Below are 15,376 nucleotides of genomic sequence, written 5' to 3' on the forward strand. Positions count from 1 at the left end.
AGCATTTGTGTAAATGTGCTTTCATTGGCTAATCCCCAGGTATTGAATACTAACTTTTATGGTAAATTATTAAATCATTAGGAACTTGCATTTTTTTATTGATTTATTTTTTACATTCCAATCCCAGTTTTCCCTCTCTCCTTTCCTCCCATTCCCTCTACTCCTCCCTCCCCCCATCTGCTCCATGGTAAGGCTTCCCATAGGAAATCTACTAAGTCTGTCCCAACATCTAGTTGAGGCAGGACCAAGGCACCTCTCCACCCCCAATATAGAATGGGCTCCACTAAGTCAGTTTGTACATTAGTGTTAGGTTGTGGACTCACTGCCAGAGCACAATTGTCACCTATATTAAGGGAGTCTAGCTTGGTCTTATGCAGATTCCCCATTTGCCAGACCTGAGTCAGTGATCTCTCATTAGCTTGGGTCAGCTGAATCTGTGGGTTTCCCCATCATGGTTTTGACTCCTATATTCATATTTTTGCTCCTCCCTCACTTTGATTGCACTTCAGGAGCTTGGCACATTGGTTAGCTGTGGATTTCTGCATCTGCTTCCATCTGATTCTGGAAAACGGTTCAAGATTCTCTGGGGCTGTGGATTGTAGGCTGTGTGTCTTGTGCTTTATTTCTAGTATCCACTTATAAGTGAGTACATACTATATTTGTCTTTCTGGTTTGGGTTACCTTACTTAGGATGCTTTTTGTCTAGTTTTGCCAATTTGCCTGAGAATTTTAAGATGCCATCATTTCCTACCACTAAGTAGTACTCTATTGTGTAAATGTATCACATTTTCTTTATCCATTCTTCAATTGAGGGGAATCTAGGCTGTTTCCGAGATCTGGCTATTACAAATAATGTTTCTCTGAACATGGCTGAGAAAATGTCTTTGTGGTGTGAGTGTGCCTCCATTGGATATATGCCCAAGAATGGTACTGCAGAGTTTTGAGGTAGGTTGATCCCTAATTTTCTGAGAAATCACCATACTGATTTCCACAGTAGTTGTACAAGTTTGTACTCCCACCAGCAGAGGAGGAGGGCTCCCCTTTTTCCACATCCTCTCCAGTATAACCTATTATTGGTGTTTTTGATTTTAGCCATTCTGATCAGTGTAAGATGGAGTCTAATAGTGGTTTTGATTTGCATTTCACTGATGACTAAGGATGTTGAGCATATCCTTAAGTGTCTTTCTGCCATTTGAGATGGTTTCACTGAGAATTCTCTATTTAGATCTGTACCCCATTTTTATTGGATTATTTGGTAGTTTGATTTCTAGTTTCTTGGGTTCTTTGTATATTTTGGAGATCAGCCCTCTGTCAGATGGGAAATTGGTGAAGATCTTTTCCCATTCTGTAAGGAGCTGTTTTGTCTTGTTGACCATGTTCTTTGCTTAAGAGGAGCTTCTCAGTTTCAGGAGGTCCCATTTATTAATTGTTCCTCTCAGAGTCTGTGCTACTGGTGTTCTATTTAGGGAGTGGTCTCCTGTGCCTATTTGTTCAAATGTATTTCCCACTTTCTCTTCTATAAGGTTCAGTGCATATGGATTTATATTGAGATCTTTGATCCATTTGGACTTGAGTTTTATGCATGGTGATAGATATGGATCTATTTGCTTTCTTCTACTTGTTGACAACCAGTTATACCACCACCTTTTGTTGAATATATTTTCATTTTACCATTTCATATTTTTAGCTTCTTTGTCAAAAATTAGGTGTTCACAGGTGTGTGGGTTGATATCAGGGTCTTCAATTTGATTCCATTGGTTCATCTGTCTGTTTCTATGTCAATACCAAGCTGTTTTCATTACTATAGCTCTATAGTAGAGTTTAAAGTCTAGGATGGTGATGCCCTAAGATGATCCTTTATTGTACAGGATAGTTTTGTATATCCTGGGTTTTTTGTTTATCCATATGAAGTTGAGTATTGCTCTCTCAAGATCTGTGAAAAATTGTGCTGGGATTTTGATGGGAATTGCATTGAATCTGTAGTTACTTTTGGTAGGATTGCCATTTTTACTACAGTGGTCCTACCTATCCAAGAGCACGGGAGATCTTTCCATTTTCTGGTATCTTCTTTAATTTCTTTCTTTAAAGACGTAAAGTTGTCTTCAATGCAATCCCCATCAAAATCCCAACAAAATTCTTCACTGACCTTGAAAGAACAATTCTCAACTTTATATGGAGAAATGAAAGACCCAGGATAGCCAAAATGACCCTGTACAATAGAGGAACTTCTAGAGGCATCACCATCCCTAATTTTAAGCTCTATTACAGAGCTATAGTCCTGAAAACAGCTTGGTATTGGCACAAAAATAGACAGATAGACCAATGGAATAGAGTTGAAAACCCTGATATTAACCCACACACCTATGAACACCTGATTTTTGACAAACAATCCAAATATATATGATGGAACAAAGAGAACATCTTCAACAAATGGTGCTGGCATAACTGGATGCAAACATGTAGAAGACTACAGATAGACCCAAGCCTTTCACCCTGCACAAAACTTAAGTCAAAATGGATCAAAGACCTTAACCTAAACCCAGCCACACTGAACCTACTAGAAGATAAAGTGGGAAATACCCTTGAATTTATCGGTACAGGTGACCGCTTCCTGAACATTACACCAGTAGCACAGACACTGAGGTCAAAAATTGATAAATGGGACCTCCTGAAACTGAGAAGCTTCTGTAAGGCAAAGGACACAGTCAGCAAGACAAAATGGCAGCCCACAGACTGGGAAAAGATATTCACCAACCCCACATCTGACAGAGGGCTGATCTCCAAAATATATAAAGAACTCAAGAAGCTAGTCTACAAAACACCAAAAAATCAAATTAAAAAATGGGGTACAGAACTAAATAGACAATTCTCAATAGAGGAATCTAAAATGGCTGAAAGACACATGAGAAAGTGTTCAACATCCTTAGCCATCAGGGAAATGCAAATCAAAACAACTCTGAGATACCATCTTACTCCTGTCAGAATGGCTAAAATCAAAAACACCAATGACAGTTTATGCTGGAGAGGATGTGGAGAAAGAGGAACACTCCTCCACTGCTGGTGGGAGTGCCAACTTGTACAGCCACTTTGGAAATCAGTATGGTGACTCCTCAAGAAAATGGGAATGAGTCTACCACAAGATCCAGCAATTCCACTCCTAGGCATATACCCAAAAGAAGCACATTCATATAACAAGGACATATGTTCAACCATGTTCATAGCAGCATTATTTGTAATAGCCAGAAACTGGAAGCAGTCTAGATGCCCCTCAACCGAAGAATGAAGAACAGAAAATGTATTTATTTACACAATGTAGTACTACTCAACAGAAAAAACAATGGAATCTTGAAATTTGCAGGAAAATGGATGGAACTCGAAGAAATCATTCTGAGCGAGGTAATCCAATCACAAAAAGACAAACATGATATGTACTCACTCATATGTGGATTTTAGACATGAGTAAGGGATTACCATCCTACAATCCACATTGCCAGAGATCCTAGTAAACAAAGAAGACCCTAAAAGAGACAAACTTTGTCCCCTGGAGAAGGGGAAAGGGTCACCATCCCCTGAGCAAATTGAGAACATGGGAAGATGGGGGGAGAAATCTACGAGAGTGAGAAGGGAAGAAAAGGAAGGATGCAGAGGTCATGAGGAAGCAGAAATTTTGAGTCAGGTGTAGATTAGAAGAAAGGACATATGACAGGTAGGATTTTAGTTGGGGGCGTGGTAGAGACGGAAGGGAGGGAGAAGGGAATTACTGTCATGTAATTCAATCTTGTTTGTAATTCAAATATATAAAAAAATAAATATAAAATCACACAAAGAGAAGGGGTATATGGAAATGTGTAACATACATGTTAATATTCTGCAGTTGTACTTGTCCAAACATACTGTATCATTTTATTCAGAATGTAGCAAACTATGTGATATTGAATAAACATTTAACTTTTCAATCAGCCTAAAAAAAAAAAAAGACGTAAAGGTGTTGTCCTACAGGTGTTTCCTTTGTTTTGTTAGAGTTACCCCAAGATATTTCATGTTATCTGTGGCTGTTGTGAAGGGTGATGTTTCTCTGATTTCATTCTAAGCCCCTTTGTCATCTGTATATAGGAGGGCTACTGATTTTTTTTTTTTAGTTAATCTTTTAGCCTACCACTTTGTTGAAGGTGTTTATCAGCTGTAGGAGTTTTCTGGTAGATGTTTTGGGGTCACTTATGTATACTATCATATCATCAGCAAATACTGACAGTTTCACTTTTTGTTTTCCAATTTCTATCCCTTTGATCTCCTTTTGTTGTCTTATTGCTCTAAGACTTCAAGTACTACGTTGAATAGATATGGAGAGAGTGGACAGTCTTATCTTGTTCCTGATTTCAGTAGTATTGCTTTGAGTTTCTCTCCATTTAGCTTGATGTTAGCTGTTGGGTTGTTGTATATTGCCTTTATTATGTTTAAGTATGGAACTTGCAGTTTTTAAAATGGCTGTACAATAATTTTGTACACCCTCTAGCAGCACATATCAACTCTGGCTCTTCTACCAAAATTTGATCTTTGTAAAATTCTGTGATCTTAACTATAATTTTAACTATGGTAAAATTTAATGTAATGGAATCTTACTTGGTACTTTCATTGCATTTCTTTAGTGAATGTTGGTGTTAAGCAAATATGCATGTATTAGTTTCCTACCGCCACTATAACAAAATACCATTAAGTCAATGGTTTAAACAGCAGACAGTTATTATGAATGGAGTCCACAAGCCTGAAATGCAAAGGATTGAAATCAAATCAGCTGAGAGCTCTATACATAAGGTCTCCTGTGTTCTTTCTGGATTTTATTAATTTTCACTTGACAGTTTCATATACATGTATAATGTGTTCTGATTGATTTCTCCCCCACATCCTCTCTTGTTCTCCTGGTTGGCACGTCTTCATTCCTACCAGCCTCTTATCCAGAATCATGACTTTAGGGTTTTGTTTTGTGACATTGATTTTAACTAAGGCCACCAGTGTGACAGTTGGATTCAAACTGTCTGTTAGCGTCTGGCTCAGTTGATAACCTACCATATTAATAACTGTTACAAATCTGTACTTTGCTATATCAGGTGGCATATACATGGGAAGTGGGGAGTAAGATGAATACATCTTTGAGAGGCCATTACTCTGCTTTCTGCCCTTCTCATGTTACCATGTTTAGTAACATGTACATTCAAACATTTTTCCTGGTCTTGTTATTAGATTATTTTTTCTTTGATATGGTTCAAGGTCCTTATCCTTGACCTTCAATATGACCACATGGGGAGATGGTAATGTTAGCAAGTCAGACTTAGCAGCAGTACTTAGGGGGTACTGCCCTTGGAAAAGAGAACTGGTCTTTTCACATGAGGTCTCCTAAGAATGAACTGTTATCAAAACATTACTCGAACTTCCTATCAAAATGTTATTCCCAGTTCCTGGTGTTTGCCACTGGGCCCTCATCAGTGCCTATATCACATCTTATGAATTCTCAGCCTCCCAAAATCTGAGCCAAATACTTTTTATGCTTCATAAATAGATTTACCCCCCAAGTATTTCATTATAGCCATGAAGGCAATCCATTGAGATGTAAGATGCTTTCTTTCTGGGTTTTAGTTCACTAATCAACTTACGATGTAGCATCTGTGCCTTGTCTTTTCATACACTTTTAAGTGTCTTCCAAAGAGCAGAAGTTTTACATTTTGGTGATGTTCTATCTATCCATTTGTCTTTTAATGTCTCATGGTTGGGCACCAAATCTAAGAAATAGTTGCATAACCAAGATTATAAAGATGTTTCTCTTAGGTTTTTGAAATGAAACTTAGATTTCTGACTTCACATCCTAATGTATGAATCACTGGATCTCATTTTGGTGAATGACATGAGTTACCAATTGAAGTTCATATAGAGATGTTTGACTGTCTTCACAGTTATTAAAAACCAAGCTTTTTCCTGACATTTGAATTGGTTCTTTCATGAGAATTCAATGTATGATTTAAATTCCATGTGGCTGCTATTTCCTATTGATCCATTTATGTATCATTAGGCAAATAGCACATTCTTGATTACCACAACTTAACTGTGTTTTAAAATCAAGTATTATGAGCCCTTTAAATTTATTAATTTGTCTCTCTTAGGGTCTTCCTTGTTTTTCTTAGCTTCTTTGGTGGTGTGGACTATAGGGTGCTAATCCTTTGCTCTATGTCAAAAAATCATATATGACTGAGTACATACCATTTTTGTCTTTTTATGGCTGGGTTACCTCACTCAGGAGGGATTCTTCTAGTTCCATCCATTTGCCTGTGAATTTCAAGATTTCATTGTTTATTTTTTTCTGTTGAGTATTATGTGAATGTACCACATTTTCTCTATTCATTTTTCAGTTGAGAGACATCTAGGTTACTTCCAGGTTCTGGCTATTACAAATAGTGCTGCTATGAACATGGTTGAACAGATGTCCTTGATGTATGAATGTGCATCTTTTGGGTATATGCCCAAAAGTACAATTTCTGGATCTTGTGGTAGACTTATTCCCATTTTCCTGAGTAACTACCATACTGATTTCCACAGTGGCTGACAAGTTGGCACTCCCACCAGCTGTGGAGGAGTGTTCCCTTTCTCCACATCCTCTCCAGTGTAAACTATAATTAGTGTTTTTGATTTTATCCATTCTAACAGTTTGGATGTCAGTTTGGAGGTCTAGTTAATCTATGGGGCCTCTGGTAGTCGATCAGTATTTATCCCTAGTACATGAGTGGACTTTGGGAGTCCACCCCACATAGAGGAATGCTTTCTCAGCCTTGACACATAGGGGAGGGTCTAGACCCTGCCTAAAATGATATGGCAGACTTTGAAGATTCCCCCATGGAAGGCCTCATCCTCCCTGTGTAGCAGAAAGGGGATGGGGTGGGAATTGGTGGGGGCAGGGGAGGAGGGAAGGGAAAAGGGACTGGGATTGACATGTAAAGCAAGCTTGTTTCTAATTTAAATTTAAAAATACTAAAAAAAAGAAATGAAAAAAAATTATTTGTTTTGAAAGTTTAGGATATTGGAGAATTAGTTGGCCAATTTTCTCAAAATTTTTAAGATTTTATCAGAAGTATATTTTATACAATAATTTGGGAGGAATTGAAATTTTAATATTAGGCATTTTGATATAGGAATGTGTCTCAGTTATTTAGATTTCCTCTATTTTCTTGGGGCTAGAGAGATGATTGAGTGGTTAAGAGAATTTGATGCTTTACCAGAGGACCCAAATTGAATTCTCAGCACCCAATCATCTGTAATTCAAGTTCCAGAAGTTCTGATGCTCTCTTCTGGCCTTCAAGGGCACTAGTCACACATGGTACACAGACATACATGGAGGAAAAACACTCACACACACAAAATAAGAATAAATAAATACTTTTAGCAATCCCTGTTTTCCCTAGCAATGCTTTAACCTTTTCAGCATACAGGTTTTGCACACATTTTCAGGTTTGTCTTTAGTATTTTGTGTTTGTATTGTAAAATATTAGTTTCTGTAGTGATATATTATTTATGATTTATTAAAGCTTGACTGAGTATTCAGAGAAGCAAAGTCATCTAACCCATTCCCTATTTCTGCATTCAGGAAAAGACTCACTAGAAGCATAGAGCACCAGGGGTAAGTCAGGGGGAAAGCTCTGCTTCTGTGAGAATCTTCTGATTGTCCACATACACTCTCTAAGACAAAGGATCAAGTAGGCCAACTTCAACCTACAGTTCATGTTTGGGTACAAAAACAAGCATGGGCGTCCTTGAGAGACTGCAGTATCCTCTACAGAGAAACCCTCCATGCCTAGAAGTTGTATGCTACAGTGAAGGAAAATAATTAAATAGATGAAGAAGTACTTATTTTGGTAGATAAGCTGACAAATATAGGCCTCTTTTTCAAAGGAAGCAAAATAATTGTTCTTAATTTTATTAAACACATTAAAAATGAAACCATAAATATAAGCAATTGATGAAATCTATAATCCTTTTATCCAGGTGTTGAATAATCTAGCATATAGACTATGCCTCCACATGAGAAAATATATTCCTGAATGACTACATACTTGTTTATAAACATTCCTGAGATTAAAAAAAAAAAAAACATTCTATCTTGGATGAACTCATGTTAAGACAGGGACTGTTACAAAGAAAGCTGAAATTCCATCCTGAAAGAAAGCTCATTAAAAACTCAAATGTAAGCAACTCAATAGCTTCAAGAAGTCCCTGAAATTTAGTAGATGTATTCAACTCTTCCTTGCCTAGGCTTGTGTAAACTGTAAAGACTGCTGAAAAACAGTTTCAGGTAAGCCCAGCTACTTATAAGAGACTCAACCAACACATAGCTTCCTGGAGGAAGATGCTGTCCAATCTGCTGAGCTTCCTGCAAGTGGTACCATGAGTTTGGGGTTTGCAGCTTTTGTTACCCATGGTGGGGTATGCCTTTGATAATGCAGCTACCTTTGGGTCTTTTTTGTTTGTTCCTGTAAGTAACCCTAATAAAACTCATTGATTCCCCAAGATGGACTTTGGTGATATCTTGAGTTTGGTGTGTTGGTTTCCTATCTGGAGGGAGTACCTGTTTGTTCCTTTCTCCCAAGGAAAAGTGTCACAGAATACACACATACATAAAAGATTATCTATAGGCAATAATGGAATTCTATGTTTATTTTGTACTCTGCCTTTTTGAAATTTGCTCTTTAGAAGGAGATATTTTTTCTAAAACTTTGTTATTTCTTAGTAAAAATTCTAAGAGCTTCATAAATGACTGACAATAGGGGAAAATGATATAGAATGCAAATGACCAGTACAAAAGACTGCCACTATCATTTGATGCAGAATAGACTATATTGCTAGGCAATTGGAAGAAGAGGGTTGGTGTTGTGGAATATTATTTTAACTAGGCAAAGATGTGTTACATTTGTTTATGCTGTGAAATATTACTTTAACTATGTGAAGGTGTGTTGCATTAGTTTCTGTTTCCTTTGTTAATGACATAAAGATGTGTTGCATTTGTTTCACCTTTCTTGTCTAAGGCACCTGATTGGTCTAACAAAATAGTGAATGGCCAATAGGCAGGCAGAAGAGGGATTCGGAGGTTGGCAAGCAGAGAGGTTAAATAAGAAAAGAAATCTTGGAAAAGTAGAGAAAAAAGGAAGAAGAAAACAAGGAAGAAAGAGACAGACACATGCAGGGCCAGAAGCCAGGTGACCGACCACCAGCAAGTAGAACATACAAAAAGAAAGGTAAAGAGTCCAAGGCAAAATGTAGATAAAGAGAAACAGGTTGAAATAAGAGCATAAGGCCAAGCATTCATAACTAGTAACAAGTCTCTGTGTCATGATTTGGGAGCTGGCTATTGACCTAAAAGAAAGCCTTCTGCAGATTGGATTCAAGATAGAAGAATAAGATGTGATGAGCAACTATAATTGATAAGTGACAAAAGAAATGAAAATATAGATGAAGTCAAATCCTGGCTGTGGATACATGCACAGGTTTTAAAATAAAAATTCTGTTTTGTGGATAACTAATTTAAGGTACTATAGGATTCACTTATATTTGGTTATTTCCATTTCATTATGACTAACTTACATTGTTAAATTCTGTGATTAACTCTACACACCTTCTCTTTTAAACTTCTTTGAAGCATCACCTCATACGTAGAGAATCTTGGACTATAGGTAGAATTCAGCCTTAGATGGCTAGCCTAGTCAGCATGAGGGCCTTCATGAAAAATTCAGATTTCAAGGGTAAGTAGATAAAGGCAAGATTCCAGAGCAACAGACTTAAGCTAACTGTGTGAAGCTTATATGCACACTGGAAGCAGAGTCAGGATAATGTGAGTCTTTGCTAAAGGAAGGACTCGAGGCAGTCCAGGTTTTCTCACCCATTATTAAAAATATTGTTACGGGAGAGAGATGGTGAACTCATAAAATAACAATACCGCTTATTATAAAACAGATGGGGAAAGGTATAGGTGGGTAAGGAAGTCATGTGAAATGCTTGAATGGGTGGCACAGCAAGGCTGCCATTAGAGAATGAATGCTAGATTTCAAAACCACAGCAGGTCTGTTTTAATCCCCCTTTTTACTCCATCTAAAGCTCCCAGGTTGTTGCTGTTATTCTATTCTCATTATTATTTGAAAACCTAATCCTCAAAAGTTCCCTTTGTACAGCTGTACAGACTCCCTAGCCACAACCACTGCAAAAGAATTTCTGAGTAATTGTGTTAGACTGAACTCTAAGATGTTGTTACCAAGAAACTGAAAAACAAATTATTTGAAGAATATAGGAACTATTTTTTTTTCGTTCTCACATAACAATCCAGGGCAGGTAGGTAGCAGCTCAAAACAGCCATCCAAGGACCTAGACAAACCATTTAGTTTTCCATTCACAGATTATTTAAAGTCAAAGATATCTCCAGTTATTGCTACTACAGATATGGATATCCATGGTAGAAATACAAATTAAAATTGAGTCACAAATTAGATACTCACATGTTATAATTAAGAATATAGTCACAGGAATACACCGACAAAGAAAGGAAAGAGATTAGAGGTTCAACTAGTAGACAATACATTGGCTAACTTCATCAGTTCAATTTCCCTTTTCCATCTATATTGTAGCAGGGGAACCATAAAACTTCTATTACAAACAACAATGCCATCAGAAAAGTTTTTCATTAGGTGTGTCAATGGCCCACCAAACCCAGAGCAGGTAATTATCATAAACTACGAGATTGAAAGTCACAGCCTATTATGTTACACTGTGTCTCTAGGTTGTAAATAGGATTCAAATTTAGTTTGCCTTGCTTCAGTATTCACTGTGACAATGTGAACAGTTGAATAACAGTAATAAATCCATGACCACTGTGAACTTCTTTGTCCTTAACAACATAAATGTGTAAACTTTAACACAGACTTACAGACTTCAGATGAGTTGGAACAATAATAAACTTCAAGATTTATCACTTTTAAAAAAAAGAGGAAAAGCCACAATCAGTTCTACAAAGGCAACAAGGAAAAGGTCACATTTGACACTTTTAAAAAATATTGCCCAAACAAGAAATCCCTGGTATTAAAATTGATTCTAGATATGAACAAAATCAATTGCAACTCATCTAGCTATGAAATTAAATTATCATAAAGATAAATCAAGTAATGGCCTATTGTAATTGCATATAAAATAGCAGTTGTAGCAAAGGGTTACATGCATATATCATTATACATTTTAACCAGGTAGGAAATAAGCCTATATATTATAGCTAAATCGATGTCTTAAACATCCAAAATTAAAACAAAGTATATTATTGGTCAGATAAGGTATAGACAGACCCTAAGTGTTGTATGATGTGTGGACTCTTGAACATTGCCAATTTGCGCTACAAACTTGCCACAAATGGCATCTTCTTCCTCCTCCTGCTAGGTTTACTAGCTTGTGTTTCATCCTCATAGTTATGAAAATGGAATAGGGAGTTCAATTTTGGAATTATCAGAAACAGTGAGAATGGGTCTAGTAGTTGAGCTACAGTTTGAATGGAAGAACTTTTATGTATCTCAATATAAGCTAATAGCATCTATTCCACTAAGAACAAAAATTAATCATTTCTGAGATTAGGGATCAAACATAAAACATAATTCTTCACCATCAATGTGAAGCAAATGTTTTATCACTGAGATATATTCCTCACTTTTAAAAAATCATATTTAAAACGTCCTTTAATACTTTGATGTCCCCTAAGAAAATTCCAAAGTAAATCTTGATAAGAAAAACAGCTACAGGAAGTGCCTGATGCTGTCAACAATGAAGGAGAGATTTGGTAGAAAGGGGAGGTTTCTCCCATCTTCTCTCTCTCTCTCTATCTCTCTCTCTCTCTCTCTCTCTCTCTCCTCTCTCTCTCTCTCTCTCTCTCTCTGTGTGTGTGTGTGTGTGTGTGTGTGTGTGTGTGTGTGTGTGTGTGTTTGTCTGTGTCTTTCTGTGTCTCTCTGTCTCTCTGTTTCTCTCTCTCTCTCGGTGTGTGTGTGTGTGTGTGTGTGTGTGTGTGTGTGTGTGTGTTAAGATAGTACCTTTGTAAAATGGAGCTGAAACTGTGGTGCTAAGGACACAGTTATCTGTGTCATTCCCTTGAGTGCTGAATGACACTAAAACATCACAGACTGGTTTACTCCCAAGCCTACTGATGAGACTCACCAGCATAAACCATAATTTGCCAAATTGGAGCGTAAGTGTCACACCACTCAGTGCTTTGGCATGCCTGGCCATGACTTTCACTCTTTTTCATCCATTCATAAGCAATATCTGCTGCACTTAGCTATATCTGTAAAGCACAAAAGAAAATCATTCTTACTCTAAGTATATGAAAAGTTTAAATGGATACATGTGTTTCATGTTGAAGCATAAAAATAAATAATAGAGTCACTGAATGAATGTAAATATTTTCCATAAAAATTTTGGTTTCCACAAAAAGTCTGATATTTCTTTTAGGTAGGGGGACACGTTTTCTTATGGAAAATGGCAGCAAAAATTCTCCAACACTTTAAATGATAGTTACCATACACACGCACAAGCAAACAAAATGTACCAGCCAAAGTGTTGAATTGTACTTATCACATGGAACACTTTTAAATCATTTCTCCACATAGATAAAAACAAATATTTCCGGTATTTTTGCTAAATCCTCTTCCACAATTATTCTACCTATAGTGAATTAACACCATATATGGGGTCCATTTCATTCAATAAGGTTCTTGTTTGTCTGAAGGTGTTTGACAATCTATGTCAGTCCTTTATTTTTACTTGTTACTATAGTTTCAATGCAAAATCAGCAGCAGCAGATTAAATACCTGCTAAAGAAACTATTGTCAAAATAGTACATAGTTTTGCTTTCAAACTGGAATTGTTTTGAACTGAGATTCTTGCTAGCATCTTGGTTAGAGATGAAATGAATAATATTTACATTAATATTTAGTTAATGACTTTCAATCTAGTATCAAGACAGTCAGGGATACGTTGAAAGTTTACAAGTCACAGATCTGTGGGTAAATATGAACATGAAGGTGATACATATCATTATGTTTACAAGTATAAACATACACTTTATATGTGGACTAAGCAATGCAGGACCATCTACCCCTTATTATCCTATTTTCCTCAGTTCTAAGAAAAGAAGCAATATTTTCCATTGGGGACAATTGCCTTAAAGCTATAAATATTAAAACAATAATCTTCTATCTTAAAAATACCATTATTAACATTAGATATCATTATTATGATAGAAATTAATCAAGGATAATTGAAATAAAATTTATGCTAACAGACAAATGGAATGTTTTGGAGGTTTAGGTGTATCACAAGTTGTCAAAATATAATTACAACAATCGAAATCTAAAATCACCCCAATATTATGATGTAATAAAAAATGGTACATAATAAGTAATCAAATAATAATGGTGATTATAATAATCCTTTAAAAGAAATGCTTGAATGGATATTAAGGTCACTGTAATTGGGAATTAATCTAGGCAGTACAGTATTCAGAAGGTGGAATTTAAGACCAGAGAACAAATGAACATGTAAACATAGGCACATGGTCTTCCAGACCTCCATTAAGTATGGAAGACAATACTCATCCAGATAAAATGTTCCTAAAAATAGATAGCCACAAATAGTACTAGGGCAAGATCCTTTTCAATGTCAGTATTACTATTTACAGTAACCAATAAGACACCGTCATCTTAAAACAATACTGTAGGTCAATGCATTCCAATATTTATTAATAAGTGAGTGACAGATATGTTTTAGAAATATATCTGCCCTATTTTAAAAGAATACTTCATTCTTAAAAGTATATGTAAATATATAATTTCTTGTAAAATTTTGTATTTCACAGAAGAAAGGGTGATATAATGGCAACTTTTGCGTCAACTTGACTGGGTCAAGGGATATCCAGATATGTCCTAAGATGTTAATTTTGGGTGTCTATGAGAGTATTCCTAAAAGGTATTGACATTTGAATTTAGCAAAGATCACCATCATCCATATTGGCCATATTTATTTCATCTATTGAGGATGTGCCAGCATATTACAAAAGAAAAGAGAGGGTGTGGGTGAGGGGAGGGAAAGGGAGAAGGGATTGACATGTGAAACAAGCTTGTTCCTAATCTGAACTAATAAAAAAAATACTGGCAAATTGAATCAACGAACATATCAGAAAAATAACCAAACACAATCAAATAGGATTCATCCCAGGGATGCAGGGATGGTTCAACATACCAAAATCTATCAGTGTAATCCACCATACAAACAGACTGCAAAAGAAAAGCCACATGATTATCTCACTAGACGCTGAAAAAGCTTTGACAAAATTCAACACCTTCATGATAAAGGTCCTGGAGAGATCAGGGATAACAGGAACATACTTAAACATAATAAAAGCAATATACAGTAAACCAACAGCCAACATCAAACTAAATGGAGAGAAACTGAACTTGATTCCTATAAAATCAGGAACAAGAAACGCTGTCCACTCTCCATGTCTCTTCAATATTGAACTTGAAGTTCTAGCTAGAGCAGTAAGACAGCAAAAGAAGATCTAGGGGATACAAATTGGAAAAGAAGAAGTCAAACTATTTGCAGATGACATGATAGTTTATATAAGTGACCCAAAAAAACTCTACCAGGGAACTCCTACAGCTGATAAACACCTTCAGCAAAGTGGCAGGATACAAAATTAACTCAAAAAAATCAGTAGCCCTACTATATACAGATGATAAATGGGCTGACAAAGAAATCAGAGAAACACACCCTTTACAATAGCCACAAACAACATAAAAAAGAAAAGAGAACAAAAGATGGAGAGAGGAGAGAGAGAGAGAGAGAGAGAGAGAGAGAGAGAGAGAGAGAGAGAGAGAGAGAAGATTATCCCTGTCTGAGCTGAACATCTAACATCTATCTTCTCCTCCCCTTGGACATTAAACTCCTGGTTTGAGGTCATCAAGAACTATAGGACTTCATAGAAACTCCTCACTCCCTTTTTCTGGATCTATAATAGAAGAGTAAGTCAGAACCCCTTATTTCTATACAACTGTAACTTAATGCCTATTAATCAACTTTCCCCATCCCTTACTTGTCCTACACTGCCAAGCCTCAGGTAACTACCATTCTATTCTCAATTTCTATAAGATCCCACCTTTAGATTATACATGAATAAGATTATGAGCATTTGTCTTTTTCTGGAGAATTTCACTTAATACAATGATCTCCACTTGTGCTATTGCTATTCATAGCTATGACATACCCATTATATGTGTGGATCTCATTTACTTTTTCTACTCATCAGTTAAAGGACAAT

This window comes from Cricetulus griseus, chromosome 6 (assembly GCF_003668045.3).
Source record: "Cricetulus griseus strain 17A/GY chromosome 6, alternate assembly CriGri-PICRH-1.0, whole genome shotgun sequence".
NCBI lineage: Eukaryota > Metazoa > Chordata > Mammalia > Rodentia > Cricetidae > Cricetulus > Cricetulus griseus.